Raw genomic sequence first — 15,630 nt, forward strand, 5'->3', positions numbered from 1 at the left:
CCCACCAGTCAGGGCTTGTTTCTTGGCCCAGAAGTTTTGCTCCACTGCCTGCAGCTGCTCCATGTAGCCACCAGCAACCTGGAACTTTTTTTCGCTGTGTCAGTCAACAAACTCTCTTCAAAGCTAGCCTCATGTTCCTCACTGTGAGCCTGAAGGTGTGCAAATACAGGACAGTTGTGCAGCCTGAGCCCCGTGAGCCTGACCCTGGCCAGCTGTGGGTTCTTTATCCCAGTATAGACATAGCCTGTCTCTGCCTCTGCCACAGAGTTCGTGTGTGATACTAAGGAAGTCACTTAAACCAAACCTTTTCAGAGTTGTTCACTAATTGTATGTTCCTTGTGATCTGGGTGACCCGGGGCCTGATTTGGAGAAGTGCTGAGCACTCACAACTGCAGCTGAAATCAGTGGGAGCTGTGCTTTGATATGGACAGTGCTATATAATGCTAAGTTCTCTGAAAAATTAGGTCCTAGGTGGCTGGGTTTGGGAAGCCCAAAATTAGTGGATTCTTTTTACCTTAATCTCTGTGCCTCAGCTCTTCATGTGTAAATGGGGAAAATACCTCTCACCTCACAGGGAAGTTGTGAAGATTGATTAATGTTGATAAAGTACTCAGATACTATTGTGATAAGCACCACAGAACAGCATATGAGGAAATGCATCATTCTGTCTTTAGAGCAGGGTTTGAATAGTGTGCAGTAAGGAAAGCCTAGGGCTACACATTGAATAATGAGGAGAAAACAAAATATTGAATAGTTGCTTGTTAGTTGTGCACCATCCCTTCTATGCACTGAATGAGGCAAAGGTCCTGTGGAAGAAAATGTCGTCATGTAATTAAAGATTATTACAAAGCATTTGTGCGTGGGGACTGAATTAAGGTTGCATAGTGCATGACTTCGCAACCTTAACAATGTTCATTTCATGTAGCTTTTGGTGTGTAATACTTCATATATACTCCATATTTAATGTATTGTGTCTAGGTGGAAGGCCACTTCCTATTTTTTTTTTTAAAAGAGTTGTTATTTGGAATCATTGTTTCAAAAGCTAACTTCTATAACCATTACTTGTTTATTTGTATAGTGGTTGCCTCATTGTGCTAGGTATTGTACACATGTACCGATGTGATCTGTGTTTTTCCTCTCCCTTTGCTTCTGTATGTTTTAAATTAGAAGTCACCTACTACAGGACAGGCCCAACAAAGAAAATAACAGAACACCACTGGCCATCACATACAGCCCCCAGCTAAAACCTCTCCAACACATCATCAAAGATCTACAACCTATCCTGGAAAACAATCTCACTCTCACAGACCTTGGGAGGCAGACCAGTCCTCGCTTACAGACAGCCCCCCAACCTGAAGCAGATACTCATCAGCAACTACACACCACAGAAACACTAAGCCAGGAACCAATCCCCGTAACAAGCCTTGTTGCCTACTCTGTCCCCATATCTACTCTAGCGCCACCATCAGAGGACCCAACCACATCAGCCACACCATCAGGGACTCATTCACCTGCACATCTACTAATGTGATATATGCCATCATGTGCCAGCAATGCCCCTCTGCCATGTACATTGGCCAAACTGGACAGTCTCTATGTAAAAGAATAAATGGACACAAATCGGACATCAGGAATAGTAACATACAAAAGCCAGTAGGAGAACACTTCAATCTCCCTGGACATTCTATAACCGATTTTAAAAGTAGCCATACTTGAACAAAAAAACTTCAAAAACAGACTTCAAAGAGAAACTGCAGAACTAAAATTCATTTGCAAATTTAACACCATTAATTAGGGCTTGAATAGGGACTGGGGGTGACTGGCTCACTACAAAAGCAACTTTTCCTTTCCTGGCATTAACACCTCCTCTTCAATTATTGGGAGTTGACTACATCCATCCTGATTGAACTGGCCCTGTCAACACTAGTTCTCCACTTGTTAGGTAACTCCCTTCTCTTCATGTGTCAGTATAATAATGCCTGCATCTGTAATTTTCACTCCATGCATCTGAAGAAGTGGGTTTTTTACCCACGAAAGCTTATGCCCAAATAAATCTGTTAGTCTTTAAGGTGCCACCGGACTCCTCGTTGTTTTTTTTTTTTTAAATTAGATTGTAAGCAGGGGCATGCTTTTCTTTTTTTCCTGTTGTTTGTATTACAGTAGTGCCTAGACGCTCCAGTCAGGATCAGAGCCCCACTGTGCCAGACACTGTACACACACATAATAGGAGACAGTTCCTTCCCTGAAGAGTTTATACCCTAAGTTGTTGCATTTTTGGTAATAAGACTATGACAAGACCCAGTCTCAGAATACAGATTACTGAATTTAATATCTTAAATCTATCAGATTTATAATTTTACTGTGCTTTTAAATTTATTTGAAGTTAATTAAAGCTTTCTGAAACATCTGCAGCTGTGGAATCTTCGGAAAAAGTCTATGAGCAGCCATGGCAAAGGCTGATCGTTTATTTTACGTCTTAGCTATGTAAAATGCCATATTATACTAGGCTAAATGCTAGAGTTTTTGGACTGATGGTGTTTACTCTTATTTTACTCCTGGGGGAATTCTGCACTACTGCACATGCATAATTAATGAGCTGTGCATATTTTTAATTTTTGCGCAGAAAAAAGGGTCTACCGAAATGTTTTTGCAGTTACACCTTTCGCCCACCAGAGGGTGCTGTGGTGATAGAACACAGCAGCAGCTCCTGGCCAACTAGGGAAGAGAAAGAGCCTACCTGCCTTTGCAGTGCCTGTCAGGCCAGGTCAGGAGACAGACAGCGTGGGGTGCTGGGGGATCAGCTGGAGCTCATAAGGGCTAGTGGGGGAGGACAGACTGGGATGGGCTGAATGGGAGTGGAGGCACAGGGCCACAGAGTGAGGGAGGTGCAGGGCCACATGGTGATGGGGGAGGGGCTGCAGAGCTACATAGGGGCAGTGGGTGGCTGAGTGGGGACACTGACACCGCGGGACATTTCCTGAATCTTTTTTGTTGTCTGTATTGTTACAGACATATTTGCTGACAGGTATTTTGAAATAAATGACCAAAAATAATTGAAACTGGTGTGATTATATTATGTTATATTGACAAATAAAAGTGCAGAATTTTTAATTTTTTGTTGCAGAATTTTTAGTTTTTGGTGCAGAATTCCACCTGGAGTATTATTCGCATTGATAAAGAGTATTTTACTTCAAAGCATACTTTGTTCTCTCTGTTATCTGAAGAGGGAAATAATTGTAATTCCTAGCTTTAGTTCCAGTTTTCTTTTAAGTGACCTGAGAGCTTGTTATGTAGTGTCTTGGCACGTTAAAGATTTATGGTGACCATAATTTAAGGCATTTTATATGGTGTTTGCAGTATTTGTGTCTGACTAGGTCAGAAATGTTAACATCCTCTTCTTTGAGTAAAGCAAACATACCATCCAGGACCAGGAGAACCTTGAATGGCATATGTACTTAGTGTGTTGATCAAAGTAAATGTCTTGTTAGTGACAGCTTTATCATCTAAATTTAAAATACAAACAAAGCAATTTAATTTATTCAATTTTAAGTCTTTTTTAAAATGCAAGAAATTATGTCCAAAAAGTCTTGAATTACATGATTAGATACTATTTTTCCCATAGTTCCTCTGCCTCAGTTGGTGCACTGAATGGATGGTGCCCTGGGAATTAATCAGGGTTGTGTAGTTAGGGAGGCTGGTGTCTGCAGGATCCCTGTCTCATTTGTTGCAGAAGTTGGAAGTTGTGTGGTGAATGAATCAGTGATCACATAATTAGATTGCATCATAATACATATGCCCCAGGGGGCAAGTTAGGGTTGTACAGACAACCTTAATTCTGGCATTTTCTAATTTGTAAGTGCTTTACTCTGCAATCTTAACATTCTTTTAACATAGTTTTTTAGCTGTTAAATATCATAATCATGATATCTAACATAATATGCTTGGGGTAGAGCTGGCTGAAAAAAGGGAATCCCTTTCAGCAAAAAGTATTGCATTGGTACACAAAGCCAAAAATGCTGAAATTTTCACAGAAAGGGTTTTAAAGAGAACCAAGACAGAATTTTTTTGGCTTCCTCGGTGCCTTTCCAACCCAGCTGCTGGAGAGGCAGAGACCACTCTCCCACCCCTTGGAGCTAGTCCTTCAGGAAAGCTTTTCAATTTCAATTTTTGCCAGTGAAACTGATAAAAGAGCTTTGCAGACAAGCTATCAGGCAGCTGTCATTTTTTAAAATGAAAACTGAAATTTTTTTTGCAGAAAACTTCAGTTTCACAAAAATGTCTTTTGTCAAAAATCATTCAAATTAAAAAAAATGTTCACCAGCTCTACTTAAGAGCAACAGTTTCCTGTGATAGCTGTAACAGCACATTGGGGAAAAAAACATGTGGGTAACTATATTTCATCATAAGAGAGTAAAATATTAGCGGATTTTCATTATCGTGGTAAAGACAGGTGTGTGAGTTGTACTGAGGCAGTTTTGCAAGTTTTATGTAAAACTTCAATACCTGGAAAGATAATGGAGCAACTAATTAAGCAATCAATTTGCAAACACCAAGAAGATAATAAGGTGATTAGTAACTGTCAGCATGGATTTTTCAAGAACAAATCATGTCAAACCAGCCTAATTGCTTTCTTTGACAGGGTAATAAGCCTTGTGGATGAGGGGGAGGCAGTAGATGTGGTATATCTTGACTTTAGTAAGGCTTTTGATACCATCTCGCATGACCTTCTCATAAACTAACTAGGGAAACCTAGATGAAGCTACTATAAGGTGGGTGCATAACTGGTTGGTTATGTAGCTATCAGTGGTTCCCATTAAGCTGGAAGGAGATATTGAATGGGGTCCCACAGGGATCTGTTTTGGGTTCAGTTGTGTTCAATATCTTCATCAATGATTTAGATAATGGCATAGAGAATACACTTATAGGGGGCTTTGGAGGATAGGATTAAAATTCAAAATGATCTGGACAAACTGGAGAAATGGTCTGAAGTAAATAGGAGGAAATTTAATAAGGACAAACACAAAGTACTCCACTTAGGAAGGAACAATCAGTTGCACGCATACAAAATGGGAAATAACTGCCTAGGAAGGAATACTGCGGAAAGGGATCAGGGGCTCATAGTGGACCACAAGTTAAATGAGTCAACAGTGTAATACTGTTGCAAAAAAAGTGAACATCATTCTGGGATGTATTAGCAGGACTGTTGTAAGCAAGATACGAAAAGTAATTCTTCCAGTCTACTCCGTGCTGATTAGGCCTCAACTGGAGTATTATGTCCAGTTCTGGGTGCCACATTTCAGGAAAGATGTGGGCACATTGGAGAAAGTCCACAGAAGAGCAACAAAAATGATTAAAGGTCTAGAAAACATGACCTATGAGGGAAGATTGAAAAAATTGGGTTTGTTTAGTCTGGAGAAGAGAAGAATGAGAGGGGACATAACAGTTTTCAAGTACAGAAAAGATTGTTACAAGGAGGAGGGAGGAAAAATTGTTCTTGTTAACCTCTGAGGATAGGACAAGAAGCAAAGGGCTTAAATTGCAGCAAGGGCAATTTAGGTTACACTGGTTACACTGTCCCTCTCGCCAGTACCTGCCTGAGGGCTTGGGCAAGTCTACACTACCGGGGAAGGTCAATCTAAACGATGCAATTTGAGTTACGTTAGTAGCGTAACTCAAGTCAATGTAGCTTAGATCTACATACTGCGGGGTCCATACTATGCGATGTCAACAGGAGACACTCTCCCATCGACTCTCCTTACTCTCCTCATTCCGGTGAAGTACTGAAGTCGATGGGAGAGCGATCTGCGGTTGATTTAGAGTAAATCAAGTAGAGTAGCTGCAGCGTCCATCCACCAGTAAGTGGTGGCAAGCCCTCAGGCAGACTTGGAGGAAGTGCTATAAATATCCTGATCTAGTTGAGTATGGTGGTGGCTGCTAATCTCACAGTTTCTTCCCTTTTGGGGAGTCCCTTAGCACTCACCTCAATTGCTTTGGTAGAGGATTTGGGCATGTTATATGTAGTGTATATGTATGTATAGAGTGCATGTGGCAGAAAGAGAATAGTTGATAATGAATGTTATGAAGGTTTTATCAGCATTAATTCAGAGTGACCTTATTATAAATGAGAGGAACCAACAAATGGGTTATGTAGTTCATCCCAGATGTGTATATTTCTACTCCAATTTTATTAGAAGACCACTTCTATTAAGAAGCTGATTTTTCTTAATCCTTTGAATGGTTAAACAAGTTTCCCTCTAGTTTTTTTGCTACTAACACATTTGTTCGTTTGTTTGTTCTTCAGCTCATGAGTGTCTGGACTGTCTATTTGCATGATCTGTTGTTTGCTTCTCTGTACTATTGTCTACTTGTGAGCTGCTTTGAAGAATAGTCAAAACAACTGTTCGTGTTCAGGTACAATAGAACCTCAGAGTTACGAATGCCTCAGGAATGGAGGTTGTTCGTAACTCTGAACAAAACAATCAAAAGTTTACAAGTGAACAGTAGCTTAATGCAGCTTTGAAACTTTACTATGCAGAAGAAAAATGCTGCTTTCCCTTTATTTTTTTAGTAGTTTATATTTAACACAGTACTGTACTGTATTTGTGCTTTTTTTTTTTGGTCTCAGCTGCTGCCTGATTGTGTAATTCCAGTTCCAAATGAACTGGAATTTATAGTGTGTGATACACTGGTCAGTTCATAACTCTGGTGTTCGTAACTCTGATGTTCTATTGTACAGCAAAGTTTTGTATTGGGACTCTTGTGGATTATTGTCAAGATAATTTTAGTTACTGAATGATTAACAAGAAGCAAAACAAAGTCGCCAAAGATTTCTGTACTACTTTCTGAAAAATAGATGACAAACTACCATAGTAAAATTGTGTTTTGTATTTATTGGTCATTAAATTTCCTTGCTACAGTAAACTTGAGATTTTTATTCTTACACAGAAAATAGGTTTGGTGTTGCTACACATATCTTATGTTGTTTCACTACAGTAAGCTGTTCTTCAAATTAGTTCATTTAGTGTTCATGCTTCCTTAAAGCAATGTTTTTACAAGTTTAGAGGGTTTATTAAAGTTTGCATTAGATCAATCAATATTACATTAAATGTGTGTGTTTACTGTTGTACAGATTTTCCAAAGTCCCACATGTTTGATTATTATTTTTTGTTTCACAAATTATTTAGGGTGCTGAATTTTAGTTTTAAGTTGCTTGAAAGCTTACTATAGGCCAGATTCTGTTCATTTGTTTCTGTATTACCCCATTGACTCTAGGGTGGCTGCATGGATGTAAAAGAACAATTTTGCTCTATTTATTTGATGACTGCTTTAAGAAGTGTAGATTTGAATGTTTAGATGATAGTCCCTGACCACACTATTGTAATAATCTTGGTACAAAGTATGCCTTGTAAGGTATCAGTTAAAAAATTATAATTTGCTACTCAGGATTGTCCTGGTAAAATATGTATGGCAATATTGTATGTGAAGTTGTAAGATTCTCCTGTATGATGATGATAACACATGTTCCAAACCCCACAGCCATGCCCAGGCAGAAGCTAGGCCTGTCCTGAACAAGGAAGGTGCTTGCCTTAATTTGCATTTAAGCAGTAGACAGAGTCATCAGGCAGGGAGGGAAAACAAAGGAAATTCAAACAGGTGGGGAAAAAACCTATCCTTTTACGTAGACTCTTTGTCTCCTGGATCTCAGCTGGAAATATCACAAGGGAGACTGGAACTATAAAAAGGAGGAACAAACACCCCTTTCTTTCTCTCCCTGCCCATCACATTCTCTGCACCTGAGAAGGCAAAAGGAAACAGCTGTTGGACTTTGGGGGAGGGGTCCTGATCTGAAAAGTTTAGTCAGTAATCTGCTGGAGCATGTGATAGAGTTTTTAAAGTAAATATTAGTAAGCATTTTATCTTTATTTTTCTTGTAACCATTTCTGATTTTTATGCCTCATTACTTATACTCACGTAAAATCTCTTTCGTAAGCTTGTGTTACTGTTTTTATCTAATCCAGCATGTTTAAATTGGAAGTGTCTGGGCAACTATTTAGGTTAATAAACTAGCATATGATTCCCTTAATGTCTGGCTCATCCCTCCAGGATTCGCCACTTGATGTGTAGATGGTGCAGCCAGTGATGCAATGGCAAGTGACTGATGCTGGTCAATAAACCTGTCTCCTCTTGGGAATTCCTAATGACGCCCAAGGATGGGGTAATGGGACACCCTGGGTGAAGGAAATGTCCCCAGAAAAGTGGATGAGCCAGAATCCTGTTGGCCAATGGTACCAACACTACTGGGACCAGATCCATTTAGAAAAGGCGCAGTTGTGGATGCAATAATGCGGGTGCTTCTTTCAACTTGGAGCTTTCAAATTGTCTTGACCTTCGTCTTGCCATTGAAGTTCTATAGTCCCTGCCAAAAGAGAAGATATAGGGTCTATGGCAATCCCTTCCTTCTTTGTTTTGCTTAGGCTTACACATTGAGGGTCTGTGCTCGATGGTCACTCCTCTTGGTGGGGAAGGACCCAGACGTTTGACAGAAGCTCAGATGTCCAAGTAGGGGAAGGTCTGCTCCTCGCACTTTGGGCTCTTCTCCCACACTACTGTCAAGCACCATTGACTGGCTGTTTTTATTGTGTTTCCTTTCATCTGTCAAGACGTTGGATGGCCATGTAGATTCCCTTAAAAGAATAATGGACTTAATATACTGGTACTCTCCAGGAGAGGGGTGGGCAGTACAGGACATACATTTCTGGGGGAAGATCCAGGAGTAGGAATGTGTTGGGATCACTCTGCAGTATAACCATGGCTAGTGAGATCCAGTGTGTAGCTGGCAGATTGCAGTTACACACAGACACTCAGGGTGTGGCCTGCATGCTGCAAGGTTGTTTGTAAGCGGTCCAGGTCGGATTTGCTACAGCAAAGCATTGCAAGGCACTCAAGGTTGCAGGGCAGTGATGACACAGCTCCCCACTAGTCTGAGTTGTGCCCTGGTATGTCATAGTAGCACAAGGGATGATTTCAGAAGAGATTTGGAGAGGTATAAGAGAGGTATAAGCAAAGGAAAGCTGTTTCAAATGTTCTTGCCTTTTCCTCATTGCTTTGTGTGTATGATTGTGTGTGTCTTGCTACTCTAGGAATGCACCTGTGCTGTTGCTTGTACACAAAACCATTTTCCCAGTAGGAGCAGCAAAGTGAAACTGAGATCTTCTTTAGATGCATTTTGATGTTTCTGCTGTGGAAGCACAATGAACAGGATATACAGCAGTACAATCACTATCTTCCCACAGGCATGGTGAAATGTTGTATTTCCCTGCAGTTAAATGCCTTAGTCATAATTACTGGGGCTGCTGTACCTCTCTCAGTCAGGAGGAAATACAATTAGTTCAAAATTTGTGTACTAGGGTGTAGAGAACTAACGACATGAGAAAATAGTCTACTAATTCCTAATCAGGATTTAAGGAACAAAAGAAGAAACTGGTTCCAAATAATCCATCCCAGTGTTGATAGTTGCCCTAATGGATTATTAAAGGAGGTGAGAGAAACATAGATGAACTATGCTCATGAGAGGGAGAAACAGAGGTCTTGTCTCCACAAAGACTTAATGCACAGCAAGCTGGGTTGTGAATGCACAATATACTAGCCTGCTGTGTGTGCTGTCTGTGTGGACCCTGCACTAAAAGTTCCATAGTGTTCTTTGACATACTGCTGTTAGAGATTTGCTGACCGGAAACCAAGATAGGCAGCATTGGAAGCAAAGGTTTGCCCTGTCTCTGGTTGTCTACACTTAAAAATGTTAATGCCATATCAGTGCCAACCTAAGCCCTGGTGTAGACCTAGCTAGATTGACAGAAGATTCATAGATTCTCCACTCGGGGAGTGGATTACTTGCAGTGATGGAAAAACTTCTTCCATAACTGTAGGAAGCATCTACAGCAGGAGTCAGCAACCTTTCAGAAGTGGCGTGCCACGTCTTCATTTATTCACTCTAATTTAAGTTTTCGCGTGCCAGTTTTAACGTTTTTAGAAGGTCTCTCTCTATAAGTCTTTATTATATAACTGAACTATTGTTGTATGTAAAGTAAACAAGGTTTTTAAAATGTTTAAGAAGCTTCATTTAAAATTAAATTAAAATGCAGATCTTATCAGTTTAGTGCAGTGGTTCTTAACCTGGGGTGCACGATACCCTTTCTGGGGGTGCAAGATACGCAAGTTTTTTTTAGAAGGTAAATCATCGAAAACATAAATTAAGCACAGGCACATAAGTACAATTACTTTGTTTCATAAAACCTATGTATTAACATTATACATGTTTTAACGATTACTGTAATATACAAACAAAGTTTTTAAGTTTTAAAGTTTTTAAGCTAATTGTAGTGTAATTTTTTATAAGGGCTGCAGAGCGCTGGGACCAGGCCAGGAGCAGAGCCCTGGACTGGCTGCCGGTACCCCAGGCCGGCAGGAGGGCTGAGCAGGGCCGGAGGCCCGGACCCCAGCTGGCAGGGGGCAGGGCAGGGCAGCTGGAACCCCAGACCGGTGGCGGGCTGAGCGACTCATCCCGCTGCCCGTCTGGGGTTCCGTCCGCCAGCCCCGCTCAGCTTCTGCTGGCCGGGGGTTCCATTCACTCAGGCTGGCAGCAGGCTGAGCGGGGCCAGCGGCCGAGACCCCGGCTGGCAAGGGGCCGGCAGACGGAACTCCAGATCGTCAGCGGGCTGAGTGGGGCCAGCAGACAGAACACCAGACTGGTGGCGGGCTGAGCGGCTCAGCCCGCTGCTGGTCTGGGGTTCCATCCGCCAGCTCCTGCCAGCCGGGGTCCTGGTCGCCAGCCCCCCTCAGCCTGCTGCCGGCTGGGGGTTCCGTTCACCCAGGCCGGCAGCAGGCTGACTGGGGCCGGTGGCCGGGACCCCGGCTGGCAGCAGCGTGCCAGTAAAAATCGGCTCGCGTGCTGCCTTTGGCACACGTGCCACAGGTTGCTGACCCCTGATCTACAGTATACTGCTGCAGCTATGCCACTGCAGCACCGTTGTGTGGACATGGCCTAAAATGCATGAAAAGAATGTGGCCAGAGACTTGTGTTCTTCTGGTTGAACAAGATCCCTGTATGTGATGGGTTATTTATTCTTGGTTATTTTCTTAACCAAGGGCTCCTGTACACTTTCTCTCTGAATGCTCAGATTCTGACTGTGTCAGTTACCCCAGTAGTGTGTGTTGTGCAGAAGTTAAAGGGCAGAAAGAAGTGTTTGAAATTGTATCACTTCTCCTTGGCAAATGTACAGATTAAAAATGAATAAAGAAGTCATGCTAAAACTTTGTGGCTAGTTATTTCACAGTGGCATAAAATTTAAAGGCAACATATTTTAATTAATGCAAATAAAAACTTAATTTCTTTCCAGCATTAAGACAGAATTGCCACCAAGCTGTGTGGCTGATTTTTGCATTTAAATCCATCAAGTACAGAAGGAAAGTTCTGAAAGAATAAGAATCTGTTATATTTGTCTTTCATGTTAAGTGTATGTCTAGTCTTTGTTTTGGGAACTGCTTCATGAAATGCTGGGTTTCTTTTTTGCAGTTGCTGAAACTGAAAGGAGTAGAGGAACCAGTACTTTAATTTTGCGTGGAGCGTTTGGAAAATTACTGCAATGCTGTAAATCAGAACCTCAGTTAAGTTCGGTGAGTGTCTATGGATATTTTCATTATCCTGACCATATAAGGAGTATAAAGAGTTACTCATGCATTGGGATTTAGTCTTGTAATTTACAACATTGAGACAAGACTCTACCATTTAGCCCAAAAATCTTGTGATCTAATTGATCGATAGGTTTTTATATAAACATTATTTGTCCCGTAGATGTTTGTTTATTTTAAGCAATTTTATAAATTAATTCCTTCCATACTCTTGGGTTAAATAGTTTTGTATGCCCTATAGGGATTTAATTCAATACCTTCTCTACTAGGTTTGAATAGAGTACTTCGTCCATAGTTTAGCAGGAGCATAGAATAAAATTTCCATATTGGTTTCACACTAGTTCTGCTGTTCATGGTAGTACCACTGGGGAAGTGCTCTAGGAGCCTCGTAAAACATGGGGTACCCTCAGTCCTATGCTAAACTGAAACCCCTGCATCCTTGATCTCATTTTTTTATCTAGTTTGAATATGTTTAGTACTAGATTTTGAGACCAGCTTAAGGGACTAAATTCACCAGGACTAAAGATTTGACTCAGTGTGCACTGGTATGGACTGATAAGGATACCAGTCATTTTTTTCATTCTTTGCTGCTCCAATCTATGAATTACAAAGTAAAATTGACAAGATCTCTGGTACCTTAGTTGAAGGGGTCTGAAAGCTTGACAGTTTCACTTTGCTGCTGGCATGTGTAGCAGAGCTGTAAGAAGGGGAAAGAAATTGGGCGGGGGGGGGGGAATAAACAAGAAGTATGGAAAATGGGCTGCTGGGGAAGTAAAAAGGGTCATAATATTTAGTGAAGAAACAAGGATAGAAAAATGTGAAAAGACTGAGCAAGGAAGACATTGGAGGGGGTGAGGGTAAAGATAAAGAAACAGCTGCAGAAGTATGAGTGGGTATCCTAATGTTCTTGCCTCATCATTATTTTCCTGCCACTGAGTTCTGAAAGAAGGCTAGCTCAGAATGGGAGGCATATCTATTTTGTGATAGCCACTAGAGTACCATATATTAATGAAATGTTACCGCTGCCATCTACAACACCTAATTTTCTTTGAAATATATGTTTAAAAAAGCCACATAGAATCCTTTATGCCCTCATAGTATTTCCAATATATCAGGCACCTGTTTTAATTAATCTCCTTTGAAAAGACATTACTGTAAGGTTGTTTACTTTTCAAAGTTTCTGTCATGAATGAAGGTACTGAGGTGAAAATTCAGAATCTATTTGCGTATTTCACCATTGCTAGGTTCATCATTGGTGCTATGAAGTCTTTGCTTTTTAGAAATCTTTTCTTATTTGAATACTTTTGACCTGCTTTAAATCTCAGCATTAACATGCTTCACTAAAAATATGCATGTTCCCTACAATCCTTTACTGTTGCCAGCTTCAGGGAGGTGGAAGAATATTGTAAGGCATAAATTAACAGTGAGAGTAGCTAACCATTGGAACAACTTTCCAGTGGTTGTGGAGGATTCTCCATCACTGACAATAATTATTTCTGGGAAGTTCTTTGGCCCTTTGTTATGCAGGAAGTAAAACAAGATGATCATGTTCCCTTCTGGCCTTTGAATTTATGAATGTATAAAGTAGGGTGAATAAAAACGATTTAAAAATTAAAACAGTTTTTGAAGTGTACATAATGGATTTTAATTTAAATTTTTAAAATTGAAGTAATTGTAATTTACATAATATTGGTTTGCTTCTTTCCATTTTATAGTCTTTAAGTTGCTAAAATAGACATTTTATATTTGTTTATTTAGTTTCCTAATTTTTAGGCAGACTTTAGATTTTATATATTTTTTTTCTAAATTTCACATCTAAAATGCTTGTCTGTGCTGAAAAAAACAAGTCTAGGGCCTCACTGCCATCTTTACTGTGCGAACAACACAAACAGCCCCTGCTATATTTGCAACCAACACATCAAACTTTGTCAATAAAGTTGAAATGCTTCAACTGGACTTTAGTCCTCCACCAGGGTTGAAGTCAATGGAACTTGTACTCCGAAGGTCATTTAGGTGCCTTTGAAACTCTCAGCCTCAAATGCCTAAATATGAGCATAGGAGCATCATGTTAAGCGCATTGTTTTTAAACTCTGGTGTGTGTGTGTACGTGTATATATATAAGTTCATAGTAATTTTGTTAGTATTCTGAAAGTCCAAGCCTTTCATTGTTTGCACTGAAGTAATTTTATTTTGAAGTGATAACATTTTATGCCACAAAGTAATTTTCAATAAACCTTTAGCCTGTGATGCTGCAAATGCTTGTGCTTAAATAAGACTACTCATGCACGTGTTTAATTTTAAGTCAATTTGCATGAGTAAAGTTATGTATCTGCTTAGATGTTTGCAGGATCTGAGCTTTAATTTTCAGTATTTTGTTTTTTGCCCATAGCAGTTTTATAAAATTCAAATAAGAGACCCTACTAGTAGAGAATTTTTTTTTTTCAAAATAATAGCATTTATAATTTAGTTTATTAAAAATTTTAGTCCGAAGTTGCAATGGCAGAGATCTTTAAATTAATTTTATAAATCCTCAACCTGATTTTAAACCAGTGGTTTTAAAAAAAGTCAAGTTGTTTAAATAATTTAGATTGCCGTGTTTTAAATCACTCTGCTGTAAACAGCAGAGCTGTGGTAGAGTAATGAATATATTTGATTCTTTTGGATCACAACATCTTTGCATCAGACATTTAATTTTTTCAAAAATACGTATAACTGAAAAATATAATGTATTTGCAGCACCATAGCTAACAAAAACAATGCATGAATAAAGTAAAAATATAACTATATTTTGCCAAAAAGTTAAGCAAAGAGTTGTATCACACTTTGTTTATAGCCATTAAAATAGAGAGCAGCAACTTGGCTAACCACCCGTAACAAAGCAATTATTAGTATAGTTGTGTGCAAACACTGTAGTAAGCTTTAACATTAGAAAGTTTCTTGGAAGAGGAAAAAGCCTCCATTGAAAATGAAGAGTAATGTTGTTGGAAAGTGTAAATAAAATTCTAACATTCCTTAATAGCTTATTTTAAGGTCTTGTCTACACTACAGAGTTTTGTCGACACAAGTTAAGCCAACAATCAAAAACCGGTATAATTACATCGCCTGTGCATGTTTACACAACACTCCTTCTGTTGGCAGAGCGCGTCCACAGCTGGTGCTCTAGTATCGACAGAGAGAGCAATGGACTGGGTAGCTATCCCACTGTGCTTCTCACCACCTTCTGCAGCTAGGAGTTGTGGGAAGGCGGAGAGAATCACAGTGCATCATGGGTGCATGCTCAATGTCCCATTATGCAGTTCTTTCTGCCCCAGCATTCCACGGGCTTCCGACTGTTTCACAGCATTTTTCAACATCCCCTGTTTACTGTGCGCCTGCCATCTCTGTCTGAAAGGATGGATCATACATTGCTCTCTAATATTGTGTTCAGTGTTATGAACATAAAGTCATGCAGTATATCATGAGCTCCAAATCTGAACAGGAATCAGAGTTTCCTGACCTGCTGTGTGCCATGGAAAGAAACAAGACCAGATTACTTTTGGCCTTCACGGAGTAGCTGAACATGATGGACTGTCGCTTTTGGGCTCAGGAAACAAGCACTGAGTGGTGGGATTGCATTGTTATGCAGGTCTGGGATGACAAGCAGTGGCTGCAGAACTTTAGGATGCAGAAAGTCACCTTCTAGGAACTGTGCAGAGCTTGCGCCAGCATTGTGACCCAAGGACACCAAAATGAGAGCTGCCCTCGGTGGAGAAGCGGGTGGTGATCGCTTTGTGGAAGCTGAAGACTAGACTGCTACCACTCGGTCGCAAATCAGTTTGGAGTCAGGAAGTCAACCATTGGGACTGCAGTAATTCAAGTGCGCAGGGCCATTAATTGCATCCTGCTACAAAGGACAGTGACTCTTGGCCATGTGCGTGAAATATTGGATGGCTTTGCAGCAAT

At 40.3% G+C, this 15,630-nt stretch overlaps 1 protein-coding gene across 1 annotated transcript in view; it reads left to right on the forward strand.

Annotated features, from left to right (window-relative positions):
* Positions 1 to 953: 953 nt before the first annotated feature.
* CLOCK (clock circadian regulator) overlaps positions 954 to 15,630 on the forward strand; it is an 89,249-nt gene continuing 74,572 nt past the window's right edge. The window contains exons 1-2 of the mRNA XM_065405772.1: positions 954 to 1,942; positions 11,573 to 11,673. The gene's annotated coding sequence lies outside the window, so the exon portion shown is untranslated. The remainder of the gene's footprint in view (positions 1,943 to 11,572; positions 11,674 to 15,630) is intronic.

The sequence above is a fragment of the Emys orbicularis genome, chromosome 5 (assembly GCF_028017835.1).
Source record: "Emys orbicularis isolate rEmyOrb1 chromosome 5, rEmyOrb1.hap1, whole genome shotgun sequence".
Lineage (NCBI taxonomy): Eukaryota > Metazoa > Chordata > Testudines > Emydidae > Emys > Emys orbicularis.